Raw genomic sequence first — 14,509 nt, forward strand, 5'->3', positions numbered from 1 at the left:
AACAAGCTGAACTTAAAATATAAACCAATACAGGTGACTTTAAATCATACTAAAATATGTAGAATCTGTTTGGCCCACACAAGGTTGTGCTTAGGTTTATGTGGCCCTCCTGTGTAATAAGGTTGGGCACCACTGAATTATATGAACAACTGGGTCAGCAGTTCAATCAGGTGAACATCTTGGTCAGTAACCTGATCAGGTAAACAGCTTGGTCTGTAGTCCAATCAGGTAAACAATTAAGTTAGTAAACTATTCTTAGTGTTAGGCGGAAAAGTGTTTATACAATATATAATGAATAACTTTGTAACAAGGTATTTAAGGCGAGCACCTGACTGTGGTATGCATTTGCATTTAACCCATTTAGCCCATTTAACCTGCTGTGTCCTGTTGCGGTGGACTGATCACTCACTGAAGCAGCAAATAAACAACATAGTTCTTCAGCTCAAGAGTCTGTGAACCTGTGCATTCTGGGTAGCGGGGAGTGAAGTGTTAAAGATGACACTGAAGTTGCATACTCAGGAGATGACGGGAAGGATGGTGGACCTGTCAGTGATGATAGATGAGGGAAGTAGAGGAGCAGGATTAGGAGAGAAGACAGAGTGAAGTGTGTTTTGGAGAGAATGAATGATGCTCAGTTGGATCTAATCCAAGCAAACTGGACAATGAGAGGGCACCCTTGCTTTGTATAGTTTAAAAACCCTCCCACAAAGCATTCAGAAAATCCAGAGTTTGAACATTCATGAAAGGAAACCACACCCTCAAGGCTCAGCAAATGTCAATAATACTTGGAATCACTTTAGTAGTTCAGTTTGTTTAATAACATATCCCTTGTCCCATTGGCACTGGCTTCCTTGGAAAGGCAAACCAAAATAAGTACTTTTGTAAAGATTTATTTTTGATCAGTTCCCTCTATTCCAGGAATGTCAGCATTATGGATTAGTAGGGGCCTATGAAAACATACCTTGATTAGAACCATGTTTCTTTAAAATAAGATTTTGGAGATTGTAGTCTTGGTTATTTTTGTTACGGACTTTTTTTTGTGTGTGTGATAGTTTAGTTTACTGCTGACTTTTTAAAGCAGTCAATATATTATCAACAAAATGTGATAGGACCCTGAAATTTATCAGCATTAAAATAATCAAATCTTTCAAAATTGAAAAAGCAAGTGGTATAATTCTCTAAGGGATATATAGTAGACTAGTTCCTAGTTTTTTAGAAACTCATGATAGAAAGTATTTTATTTGGGCTGGTTCCCAGGCACAAATTAGAACAGTTTGAGGGTTACTCTATGAGTACATAGTCTATACAGTCCATGAGACTGTAGACTATGAAAACATTTAAAAATCCCTGCCATACACTGATGTTCTTCTGGTGGTTCAGTAGTGTTGCACACATGATGTAACATAGGAATGCACTACATGAAGACATGCACTAAATACACAATAAATGTGATCTCTGTACATCTTTTATCAAGGTTTTCTTTTTTTATAATCAATATACACTCGGGTATATATCTTCCTCTTAGTGACTAATTAATGAGTCGGCAATGTGATGTGGCCGTTAAAAAAGCTAATGCGGTCTTGGGATGCATTAGGCGAGGTATTTCTAGTAGAGATAAGGAGGTGCTAGTCCCGTTATACAAGGCATTGGTGAGACCTCATTTGGAGTACTGTGTGCAGTTTTGGTCTCCCATGTTTAAGAAGGATGAATTCAGACTGGAACGGGTACAAAGAAGGGCCACTAGAATGATCCAAGGAATGGAAAGCCTGTCGTATGAAAGGAGACTTGAGGAGCTCGGTTTGTTTTCCTTAACCAAAAGAAGGTTGAGAGGAGATATGATTGCTCTCTTTAAATATATCAGAGGGATAAATACCAGGGAGGGAGAGGAATTATTTCAGCTCAGTACTAATGTGGACACAAGAACAAATGGATATAAATTGGCAGTTGGGAAGTTTAGGCTTGAAATTAGACGAAGGTTTCTAACTATCAGGGGATTGAAATTCTGGTACAGCCTACTGAGGGAAACAGTGGGGGCGAAGGACCTCTCTGGCTTTAAGATTAAGCTTGATAAGTTTATGGAGGGAATGGTTTGATAGGATAACGTGATTTAGTCAATAGGTCAATAACGTGCCACCACTGGTAATTAGTACCGAGGGTCAATGTTGGGATATTGAAAGTCTTTTTCCTGGGTGTCTGGCTCGAGAGTCTTGCCCACATGCTCGGGGTTCAGCTGATCGCTATATTTGGGGTCGGGAAGGAATTTTCCTCCAGGGTAGATTGGCAGTGGCCCTGGAGGTTTTTTGCCTTCCTCCTGCAGCATGGGGCAGGGGTCACTTGCTGGAGGATTATCTGCTACTTGAAGTCTTTAAATCAGGATTTGGGGACTTCAACATCTGAGTCAAGGGAGAGAATTATTTCAGGAGTGGGTGGGTCAGCTTTTGTGGCCTGCATCTTGCAGGAGGTCAGACTAGATGATCATAATGGTCCCTTCTGATCTTAAGTTCTATGATTCTATGAACTTGTGCAGGCTGCCTCTGGCCCCAGAGGATCAGTATAGCAGCTGGGGATTGTTTTGGCATAGGGGTGTCCTGGCTATGTACTACAGTGTTCTGTCAAAATGAAGGTTGTTGGCAGGGGTGAAAGTAATATAAAATTCTTATTGGTACGGGGGCCTGGAGTGGGCCTCTGGAAAGGGCAGGGCTTTGGACGGAAGGGGCGGGGCTGGGGGTCAGCCTCCCCCAGCCAGCCCACTCGTGCTACCTGGCTCGTGCCGCCTGGGGCTCCGGCTGCTGCGGCGGCAGCGGCCTGGAGCCCTGGGCCCATTTTAATTGCCGACCCTGGGGCAGCTGCCTCTTCTTTAATATTATTGCCCCCCACCAGACTCCCTTTGGCAGTCTCGTGGGGGGCAATAATATTAAAGTGCTGCAGCAGCGCTTTAACATCGTTGCCCCTTTTGACCCTCCCCCCGAGTCAGCGGCCCTGCCTGTAGGGACCCTATCGGCAAGGCCACTGATGAGGGTATGGGGGGGCAAAAGGGGCAGCAAAGTTTTTTTTGTTTTTTTAAGGAGGGTCCTTAAAGTGCTGTCACAGCAAAGGACCCTCCTTAAAGCACTGCCACGGCGGTGCTTTAATGTTGCTGCATACGGGCCGGTACCGGCTTCTTGCCTGTACCAGCCCACTTTCAGCCCTGGTTGCTGGTCTAAGTACTATACTCATAGTTACCTTCCTATTTATCACTAACATCACAACCTGCTATGAAGAGCTGGAAGATGCTCAGTGAAGGCAAGAATCTAGAACTAGCTGCACTGGGAAAAAGGTGCTAGTGGAAAAATTTGAAGAGGCTGATGTGAAATGGTGCAAAGGACAGGTAAGGAAGATAGCATTGATACAAACTAATGTTCACTTGTACATGTTGTACTTTCAACCACCATGAAAAGCCAAATTTCTCTGTGTGCTTTGTGCAGCTCTCAGTCTAAATCAAACATCTCTTGGTTGCATTACCTTTTGCTGTTTCTGGAGGATTTCTGCTATTGACTCCTCAGAACTCATTTTGACATTTCTCTTTTGAGGGGCTGCATGCTTTTGAGCTGCCCTTTTCCTCCTCACTTGTATTTGCAAGTTCTGTGTGTCAGGCTTGAAATAGCACGTTGTTTTAAATCAGCATCATCAACAATAACCTTGCCCACTGCTGTGATTCCATCCTCCCTTCGTACTTGCCTTAGTGAATCTCATCAGCAGCTGACTATAATTAGGAATAATATAATAAGGAATACAGTTGGGCTATGGAAACCTTTGTTTAACTTAGTGCCACCCAGGAGAGTTTCCCTGCCTAGTGCTCATAAAACTGACTTGCCTTCAACAACTGCTCTGTATTTTCACTTAACAGCCAGTATTGGAATACAGTGAGATGCCATTGTCAGGTGAACATCCTGATCACTTGCTAGAATGCAGCTGCTCTTGGATGCCATTCACACCCCTCATTTAACTTTGATATGGACTGAATATATGAAATACACAAGCATCTTTTCTTCATATTATTGGTGCTATGACAGGCTTGGCTTTTTCTGTTTTAGTGAATATTAGATTTCCCTCCCCCCCACTTATAGCTTTTAAAAAGGTTCCTATCCCTGGCTGTAGTCACCTCTGCCATGAATTAAAAATAATCTCCTAACTAAACAAACTAAGGCAGCTTCTCTTCACCCCAGTGTAACAATCAGTTATGAGAACAGAGCCAAATGACCCCTCCGCCTTGCCCCCAAATGGCAGCCTTTCTCATAGCTCTTCATAGTTGTTAGGCTGGGGCACTGGCACTCAGCCTAGGTTCCAATCCTACTAGTGCTTGGAGGTTCTGTTTAAAGTCACTCACATCCCCACATAGAGTCCTGGGCAGATAGAAGGTGTTTTTGTGGAATCATTGGTCCCAGGGCTGGCCCCTTGTTGCTAACCTAAGGCTGTTGCTTTTTTGGCAATGAAATATTTACAAGCAGGCTAGATTTTGCCATCACATAAGACAGTAAAACATTAATCCTGTCTTTTTGTGCTGTCAGACTAGCTGAATGCAGCTGTTATAAACTTTAGGGCACCGTTGATATAAGGACTAAACATTAACTCTCCTATTTGCTCAGTCACAGGGCATTTTCTTTGTCAGTTTATATAACATTTGCTATTGGTGTCCTGACATTCACATCTGAATTCCACAGTGTTTCGCGCTCTCTTTTGTATGCTTGTCATTTTGAAGACTGTAATTTTTTTTATTGACTGGTTCGTCCTAAAGGAGCCTTGGCAAAATCACAGCTAATTTAACATTTTCTTGCCAAGACTTTGGTCCTGAAGTGCGGTAACGTCTACTTATTCAGTCTGAACCACAGTGGCTCAGAGAGCTGATTTTTATGGTCACAGTCTTAAACTCCACTATCGTACACCATCAGGGTCACGTATCCTTCTCTGATTTTGTTCCACATTGCTCTGCTCCGTCATCCATCAATATGGATTTCCTGTGCCTTCTATCAAGAGCTTATACCATCGTCTTTTAGCTTATTTGCTCCATTTAGTTTGAATGATTCTGGGAATGGGAAGGGTTGCTTTTTGTCTAAATTCTAGAGGTCTATTAAGAATGTTTAAGTTCTGAAGTTCAGAAGGCTAGAGCCAACTGGATGTCTTTTGGAGTAGAATCCTGTTCGTTCACTTACAGCAAGGATGTGCCAAATGGTTTCGAACAAAACCAGCCATATGCCGTGAATTCACATAAATGCTTCTCCAAGAGTCAGTGTGGTCTGCTACAAACAACTCACTCACTGATGTCCAGCAATACTCTAGAATAGTTTCCTAACACACTTGGCAAATTTTGCTGGGCTGGCTAGAGGGGGATTTGTACCTGGAGGAATCTAAAAACAGTTGTCAGCCTGAATCTGGCAGATGTTGCCACACCTGCTGGGATGATCACACTTGGAGAATCTCAGCAAAGAATGCCTAGAGAGGGAGATAGTAGGAGGGGTGCCTGTATAATGTAGGGGGGAAGGGATAGGTGAGTAAAAGGAAACCTGGGGTGGCACCTACTAATGGGAACCAGTGCTCAGAGACTTGATTGTAGTGGCAAGGCTTAAGGGGATCAGGGTCAAGTCTCAAACTAGGAAAATCAGGATACGGATAATACCATGACGAGCGCCTTCAAAATATCAGAGAGAGGCAAAGAAGAAAGAAGTTGAGGGGGCTGGGGAAGGAGGCAATCAAATGGTTCTGAGATGGGTAGAGACAGGTGAAGATCTCAATGGGTTCTAAAATGCCTGATCAGAAGTAAAGCTCTTGCTGGAGCACTTACCCTATCCATACACATATGACCAACTGAAACCTACAGAAGCTGGGGTAGGAAAAGCTAAGGCTGATGCTCAGTTCATTAGTCTGCAGCACTGGTCCCCCACCCTCTCCAAATCCCTCTTCCAAACGCACTGTGGGAGTGTGCACATCCCAGTTCTGATGGGCCAGCAATGAAGTGCTGCAGCTCTGCGCGATGAATCCAGCTTCTAGTAACCCACAGCTTAATGGACAAGATGTTCAAAAACACTCAGCACTGCAATCTGGGGCCAGGTTTTTAAAAGAGCTCAGCTCCCATTTAGGCATCTAAATAAAGGCAAGACTTTTCAAAAGTGCTCAGTTCCCAGTGTGATGCTTTCAGGGCTATATTTTCAAAAGAATTAGCACTCAGCCTGCTGAGCTCTTGAAAATCTGGCCTGAGTGGCAGGGGCTGAGCCCTTCTGAAATGTGACTGTCTAAATTGTCATCTCATTTGTTTGTGTAGATTATACATGCCTCTGGGCTGAGTCCTTGTCTCCATGTTCTGTCATCTTCAGCTTTCTCTCAGTGGGAGTTTGTGGCACACACATTGCCTTGTTTAAACAGAGGGAGGATGGTTTATTTTGTACAAAACAATGAGAGAGCATCTGACTAAGTAATACACGATACTTGGGCAGTGTGTGTGGGTGCAGGGCCAGAGTGGGAGGAAGAAAGCAAATGAACTTTGAAAATAACTTATGGACTGTTGTGCTTGTCCCTGTCTCATGGCCCATAATGGGAGAGGACCATTTTCTTTTGCTATCTGTCACCCAAACTATTATTTGTATAGTTCCCTATCTGAGACAGGGACCACAAAATGTCCATTGTCTCTAATGGGCCGAGTATTTCACCCACAGTGAGAGACAGTTCTCATGCCTCCGCCCCCTCCCCCCATAGCTTACAATCTTAGTAGACAAGACAGACTTGATGGGACAGAAAACAGAAAGACTGTACAAAGAGAAGTGACTGGCCCAGCCTCATGTAGTGGGTCAATGAAAAAGTCGGGAGTACAATGTCCCTTCATGTAACGATGATTAAATGAGGTGCATCTCTCAAAGATTTTCCATCTCTGAGAGGTATTTTTTACTTCTGTTCCTATGCAGACAAGTGATCAGAATAAATGTGCATAATGAATATTATGGATCCAATCAGATGTATAATGAGTTGTCTAAAAGTGCTGATGTATTGGCAAAGGTGAGAGAATCATGCATGGCTAATGCAGTGCATTAATAAATCAGCTATTCAAGGTGCAGTGAGGATCATCATTAGGGATGCATATTGCATGCATGATGCTTCTAACTTTGGCTTAGTCTGTTCCATGGGGCACTCGGGCATCTAGTGCAAACAGATACAACAGCTTTTCAGCAAAAAGCTACTCATATTCACGGAGTTCCCAAATATGCAATTGTTACATCTACATTGCACACCTCTTGTGGTGGCACATAGGGTCCGTGTAGCTACATGCCACAGTGAAAAGCAGGCTACATCTACACTGCAGTGTGTAGCTACATGTGTCAGTGAAAGGCTCTGGCAGGGGGGAGACAGCAGGGAAAGGCTCAGCAGCGGAGAGCTGCCTTTCCCAATTGCTGGAGTCTTTCACTGAGGTGTGGAAAGGCTCTGGCAGCTCTCAGCTCCCAGAGTCTTTCCCTGATGCAAGGAACCTGCTGGAGGTTTTCCTCACCACAGGGTCTACCCTGCTCTTTATACCCACGGTTGGGGTATGTGTAGTATATGCAGTGATGAGCTGCTAAAATCTTAACAACCGGTTCCCTATAAAAAGTTCTGATTTAAGGGATGTGCCACAGTATGTATTTTTTGTACCAATAGGGTTACTATACGTCAGTATTTTCCCAGGAGGAATTTTTAAATTTTAAAAATTTTGCCCAGACAGCAATTTAAGAACCTAAAAGCCTGACATCTCTGGGAAAATATAGATGTATGTTAACCCTACCTAAAGTTCTTTTTAAAAAGATGGGCCTGAACTAGAAATGAGCTCCGTTTCACATGTGTGGGTTCCCGCCACTCCCTTGGGGTGTGCTTGGGTGACCAGATGTCCCGATTTTAGAGGGACAGTCTCAAATTTTGAGTCTTTTTCTTATATAGGCTCCTGTTACCCCTCACCCCCGTCCTGGTTTTTCACACTTGCTGTCTGGTCACCCTAGGGTGTGCACATGTGTGGGTCCCAGCTGCTCCCCACATGGCTCCCGCAGCGCCCCCTGGTGGCCGAAAGGAGGGATTACACCTTCCTGGCCGGAGCCCATCAAAGCTTCCCTCGCAGGGAAGCCAGTTAACAAGCGGTTCTAAAACCGCTTCTAAATTTAACAGCTGGTTCCTGCGAACTGGTGCGAACCGGCTCCAGCTCACCCCTGTGTATATATACTCTGCACACTCGTTTTGGCAGTGTTTACGTGTAGGTGTACCCTAAATGTAAGGGGAAAACTATTCATGGTCAGAGAGGTTACTTCCCCTATGAACTTGAAAGCTATTGGGCTAAGACCACTGCCTATCATGCAGACCAGTGCCGTCTCATTGTCTTCTTCTACCCCCTCCCCACCCCCGTCAGTCTGCTGATGTCTATCTGTTGTCTCTTGTTTCATACTTAGATTATAAACCATTTTGGGGCAGCAACCCTCTTTTTATTCAGTATTTGTACAGCGGCTAGCACAATGTGGTCCTGATCCAGGACTAATGCTGTAGGCACTACAGTAAAACAGATAATTAATAATAGTAATGATCCTTGCACTTTACCCAATGGAAAATCATAAAATAATAAGCCTATAAAACCCCAGAAGTTACAGCTATGTGTGATTTTAACACTAGGCCAGATTCTGTCCTCAGTTACATCTCTTGCAACCCAGTGATTTTTGAGGGTGTAACTGAAGGCTGACCTTGGCCCGCAGTACATAATTTCGGGGTTTGGGAATTTTGGGGGGTAGGTTTGTTTTTTTTAGTGTGCTACTACCTACTTTTTTGTTTTTACTTAAGGAAATATCTTGAGAATTTTTAAGTCTCTAATTATGATTTTACTCAAAGATATTTTAAATATTTTTCCCTTCGTTAAATATTTTGCCACAGGGCAGAAATCTGTGGGAACATTTGTCGTGCCCTAATTAAAAATGCAGTTAGTTTTTTTTCAAGTAATAAACAAATCACCAGGGTTTGTTTGCTTAAATGCCAGATATTTAAGGCAAGTGTATACTTATCTCAAACTTACTGACTTATTGAGCTAGAATGGAGTCATGTAATTGAATGGCAGTGTGCAGCCCTACATGCTGAATAGTAAGTGCTTATACTAAAGGCTAATCACTGAGGCATGAGTCACCTGGCAGCACTCTTGCCTTAGAGGTAGACGTCGTGATGTCACATCCCACAGCAAGACTTGGGTTCAAACTGAATATAAAAATGGCAGTGCACCAGTAGTAGAATGCTGTCCTCTTGGAAGGGCTGTCATTTAGATGAGATGCCAACCCCTAAATCCCAGCATGATACCTTAGTGGGCTCCTGGAGCTGCTTTCCAAAGAGGCCGTGCTGTAATCCTTTTGATTTTTTTACCTGATTTTTTTTGCCCTGCTTTCCAGCTCTACATGGCCATACACCTCCTGTTTCTCTGTGACAAGTGATTTCTCCAGATCCCTCTCCTCAGCTCCCATTTTTAGGCTGCCCCTCTCCTTTGTCCAAACACACTTCTAACAGTTGAGGGCAAGTGGTACCTTGGAAGATTAGGTTCCTTGCTTACATTGATTTGACTTTAGTCACTCCAAATTGTGCTCTTATAGTTGACGGCCTGTGTTTTCATAAACCATGAATGTGCAAGGGAGATCATGTGCCTGTGGTCTTTTCCCATTATCGCTCCTGGGTGATAATCCTTCAGATAGACATACACTCACATTAGTGACAGGTGGTAACAGTCCCTTTTGATTTTTCCAGGGCAAAACTGAAGACTTATAATTAATTGTTTAATCAATTCTTGTTGCTCTAATTTTCTTTTAATTACATGAATGTTCTCCTCTGAACTCAAGGTAGCGTGCAGGCTCAGCGAGTTTACCTGTGAAGCATGATTTCCCAAGTGGAGCTTTGGCTGCAGAGCCTATTCTGGAACGTTAATAGTTCTTCTTCAGCCTGGCATTAATAAGTTGTGCAAAGTGTGAGAGTCAGGGTGCATTCCGAGAGTTCAGAATCAGTATTCAGAAAGTGACTGGCATGTAGCATATCCCGTGCACACATCTCATCTGCAGGCTTTGATAAAAATGTTCTCGTCCTGCTTCATCAGCTCCCATGAAATGTTTTACATTTTTTCCCATGCCTGTTGCATTTGAAGTTTCTTTTTACTTTTACTCTGTATGTTAGACCAGAATGGTGTAGTGGCTATGAAAGGAATTCAGGGAGGTGCCTAATTACTTCACAGGTATTTGTGCTGGCTTGCTGACAACTACCCATTAATGTGCTAAAAATGCTCTTTTGTGCAAACGCTTACAACAGGAAAGAAAATGTGTGCAGGTGCCACCTCCCATGTTTGGCCATCTCTGGCCTTGCCTGGACTAGAAAGTTGTATTGCTTCTGCTAAAAGTGGTACAACTCCCCTAATATAGATGCACTTATATCAGTATATAGGTGCTTTATACCGGTTTAGCTCTTGGAAGGCTTTGCTGGTATAGCTATGCCAGTGTACTATATCACCAAAGCAGTCCTAGTCAGGATGTGCTTTTGCCAAAAAGGCTTCTTCCAGTTCCATTCACCTCCAACCTCTGTGCAAAATAAGCTAGCTATACTAGCAAAATCCATTTTGCCAGAATAACTTCATCTATGCTAGGGGCTTCTGCCAACACAGCTGTGTCAATCACAAACTGCACCTCATCACACCACTGACCAACATAGCTATGTCTGCAAAAGCTTGTAGTGTAAACCTGAGCTAACTATATTGGTATAAGATACTTTTTTTTAGTGGTATTACTGCTTCCATATAGAACTTCCACAGGTAGAACTATTTGATTAAAAATCACATCCTCAAAATAAGCAATGAGTCCTGTGACACCTTAAAGACTAACATGTATTGGAGCATGTCTGATGAAGTGGGTATTCACCCACGAAAGCTCATGCTCCAATACATCTGTTAGTCTTTAAGGTGCCACAGGACTCATAGTTTGGATCTGTAAAAAGCAACAAACACGGCTACCCCTCTGATCCTCAAAATAGTTACACCAGTAAAACTTAAGTGTAAACCACCCCTAAGGCAGGGGGTGGACCAGGAACCACCCCTACCCTATTATTCGGCTTGGTCTATACAGAAAAGTTAGGTCAGCATAACTACATTGGCCAGGGGTATGAAAAAACCACATCACGACCAGCATAGCTAAGCTGACAAAACCCCCAGTGTAGCAGCAGCGATGTTGATGGAAGAGGACTTCTATTGACTTAGCTAGCACCGTTCGTGTGTGTGTGTGTGTGTGTGTGTGTGTGTGTGTGCGATCCTATCCTGATGGAAACATTCCTGTCTGTAGGCTGAGTCTGCACTAGAGGACTTTGTTGGCATAGCTATGGTATAGTCTCTGTAGTGTAGCCACAGCTTTTTTCAAGTAACTAGCAGCCATGGTGTGTTAGCAAGGAGCAGGGCCTGTGCTTTATACCTATAGCTGGCCATTTTACTGGCTTTCATGTGGCTGTGGGGGAAGCGTGAGAAGCAGGCTCTTTTGCAGAGTCCCTTCCCACCACCCTTTTGTATCCACTCTGGGGCGAGATAATTGGCCCCATAGTGATTTTTGAAATCAGAAATTGTGGGTTAGATTTTGCTCTCAAGTAAAGTATTGTGAAAAATGCTGCATTAGGCTTACACTGCTGTATGTAGGGGCTGAAATCCACTCTGTTACATCAAGGCATGCATTAATTTGAATCACATCTGTAGCCACCTGGAGTGTTGTGAAGTGCTTTGAGTGACACTAGAATACAATGTTACAACTTAGTGTGACTGAAATATTCAGCCATACTGTTTGATACTGTGGATTTGAGTGTATAATACAGAAATGTGTAATTCCCCCTCATCACCGCATAGGAAATCTTGGCCAGGCCATCATCTACCCTCCCCCTCCCACCCCCATGGATAGCTAATAGTCACTTCATAGGGACAGTTCAAATTATAATTTTGGCATTCCCATTAATCACATTTACAGTAACTTGCTTGTACACATCAAGACACCTATGACACCATAGAAACAATTTATTAATAATTATTGGTTACTACACTTTTTATTTGGCTATCAAAAGCGTGACTAACCAGCAGCATTCCATTCAATATGTACTAATTTTGGTATGTTGAAATAAAAAAAAGTCACAACAGGAGCAGGATTTTAGACTAGATAATAAGCAGTCTGTTATGCACAGCACTCTTTTTAGAAATTTCCCTCACACACAGCCCTTTCCCGATAGCTTTGGCTTTTCTTCAGACAAATCACTATGAAGTTTTCTGACAAGAGAGATGTCTGTAGTGCCTGGGAAGTGAGGAGGCTCCTCTTTCTCAGTGAGACATCTTGTATCCTGAATAGGTCACTTTGCTATGCCGCTGCTATGTGAGGTCTTCCGGGTTTGGCACACCTCAGAAAGACTATCTCCATTTTGGCCTCGATATGGCTGAATAATAGTTTTTCTAAGCATGAAGGTATTCCCAAAGGAAAATAGTAGATGTTGATTGGTGGAGGAGAAGAGACCTGTTAGATATGCCAGGGATCTTTAAACTACACTAAGTAGTTAACTAGGCCTTCCATAACTACTTACTGTCCAGTGAATAAAAACCTGAGCTGTATTGCATGGCACATGAACTACCTCTGAGATACTGAGTGTTTTCTCAAAAGCAAACAGTTATCAATAGATAACGTGAACTCTTGTGCTTTGCAGAGATTTTTAAGGGGTTGTTCTTTAGCTGCAGATTTTGAAATAGCAAAGAATCCTGTGGCACCTTCTAGACTAACAGACGTTTTGCAGCATGAGCTTTCGTGGGTGAATACCCACTTCTTCGGATGCATCCGAAGAAGTGGGTATTCACCCACGAAAGCTCATGCTGCAAAACGTCTGTTAGTCTAGAAGGTGCCACAGGATTCTTTGCTGCTTTTACAGAACCAGACTAACACGGCTACCCCTCTGATACTTGACAGATTTTGAAATGTTTCTACAGGCTGGTGTTTGTGTTGTATTTAGAAAGAGGGGAGTTCCATGTAGGGAAGCCAGCTCTGTCAAGCTATGTGAAATTAATAAGATGCTTACCTGGTACATTGGTAGTTTTAAAAAATAATAATTTAAAGTATTTTTATTTTCATCGCTCTTTTGAATCTGAAATGTATCACATTGCCTTTTTACACGTATGGCCTGAATAAACCGTTGTTGTAGAACTACCTATGAGGGACAGTCTGTCCTATCTATAGCTTGGTGCTTGTGTGGGGCCTGCTCAAGTGTCTCTTGAAGTCAATGGGAGCCTTTCCATTGACTTCAGTAAGCATTAAACCAGACTGATGGTTCTCATCACCTCAATACCCGAGTGCCTGACAGCCCTGGTTTTTCTTTTCTCGTTATAGAGCAGTGCATTGAAGCGTTAGTTCGATTTCTAATATGGACAGGTTGACTACAGGGCTGCACACAGCCCAGTATAGCAGACCCACTGCTGGTCTGCTGCATGGGCAATTGGTAGTCCTGGAGAGAATGTGCAGAGGGATTTCATGTGGAGCGTGTGCATGGTTCATGGTCTCTTTACCATCACAATGGCAGGGCTAGCAGCAGTATAGGATTGATAAATCTGCCTCTTGCCATGCCTCTACACCATCAGCCCTGGCATAATTCCTCATATGAAGGTTGTGAACTTAGGCTTTGGCTACACTTGCAGATGTAAAGCATCAGGAGTTAAACCAGCCCTTGGAGACAGCAGCAAGGAAAGTGCTGCCATGGGTTCACACTGTCAGCTGCAAGCACAGTGACGTGGCCACATTAGCAGCTCTTGCAACGCCACAGAGAGTAGTGCATTGTGGTAGCTATCCCAGTGTGCAAGTGGCTGCAGCGTGCTTTTCAAATGGGGGAGGGGAATGGTATGTGACAGGAAGTGTGTTGTGTGTACATGGAGGAAGAGGCCGTGTGTTTTGGGGGGCAGAGAGTGTGTCAGCATGATGTCTTGTAAGTTCAGACAGCGGCAGGGGGAAGGGGGAAACCCTGACATCAGTCCCCACCCCCTGCCTCTTTCTCTCTCACACACAAACGCCTGCCTCTGCAGCAGGAGCATTCCATAGTAATGGTTTGCTTTGTTTCCCAGAGCAGATAAGCATGTGGGCTGTCAGAAATGGAGCTTTGAAAGGGGATATCCAAATGCCTGCAGCCGAGTTTAAAACAATGACTAGAGTGGCCACTTGACTTCAAGGGATTATGGGACGTTTCCAGAGGCCAATCATAGCGCAGTAATTCAACACGTCATCCACACTGACACCCCGGCATTTCAGCCAGGGAGCAGCAAGCTCTACGCTTCTTGTGGAGGGGTGCTCCAGCTGCAGAGTCCAGGTGCTCTAAGTGCCTTGCCAGTGTGGACACCTCAGGAGTTAGGGTACCCGGGGCTGATTCAATGTGCTCTAACTTGCAAGTGTAGCCAAGGCCTTAGCCTTTGTGCATGGGGTGCTGGAATGTATTTAATACTTGATGAATCGCATGGAATTCA

General features: G+C 43.6%; 1 long non-coding RNA gene across 2 annotated transcripts in view; it reads left to right on the plus strand.

Moving 5' to 3' along the window:
- The window catches only part of LOC120407738, a 68,110-nt gene that overhangs the window by 23,752 nt on the left and 29,849 nt on the right, over positions 1–14,509 (plus strand). The window contains exons 1-2 of one of the 2 annotated variants that reach the window (XR_005600220.1): positions 2,529–2,623; positions 3,261–3,367. The exons of the other annotated variant lie outside the window; for it this stretch is intronic. This is a non-coding gene — a long non-coding RNA (uncharacterized LOC120407738). Of the gene's footprint in view, positions 1–2,528; positions 2,624–3,260; positions 3,368–14,509 lie in introns of those variants that run through there. 2 annotated transcript variants of the gene reach the window in all.

The sequence above is a fragment of the Mauremys reevesii genome, linkage group 6 (assembly GCF_016161935.1).
Source record: "Mauremys reevesii isolate NIE-2019 linkage group 6, ASM1616193v1, whole genome shotgun sequence".
NCBI lineage: Eukaryota > Metazoa > Chordata > Testudines > Geoemydidae > Mauremys > Mauremys reevesii.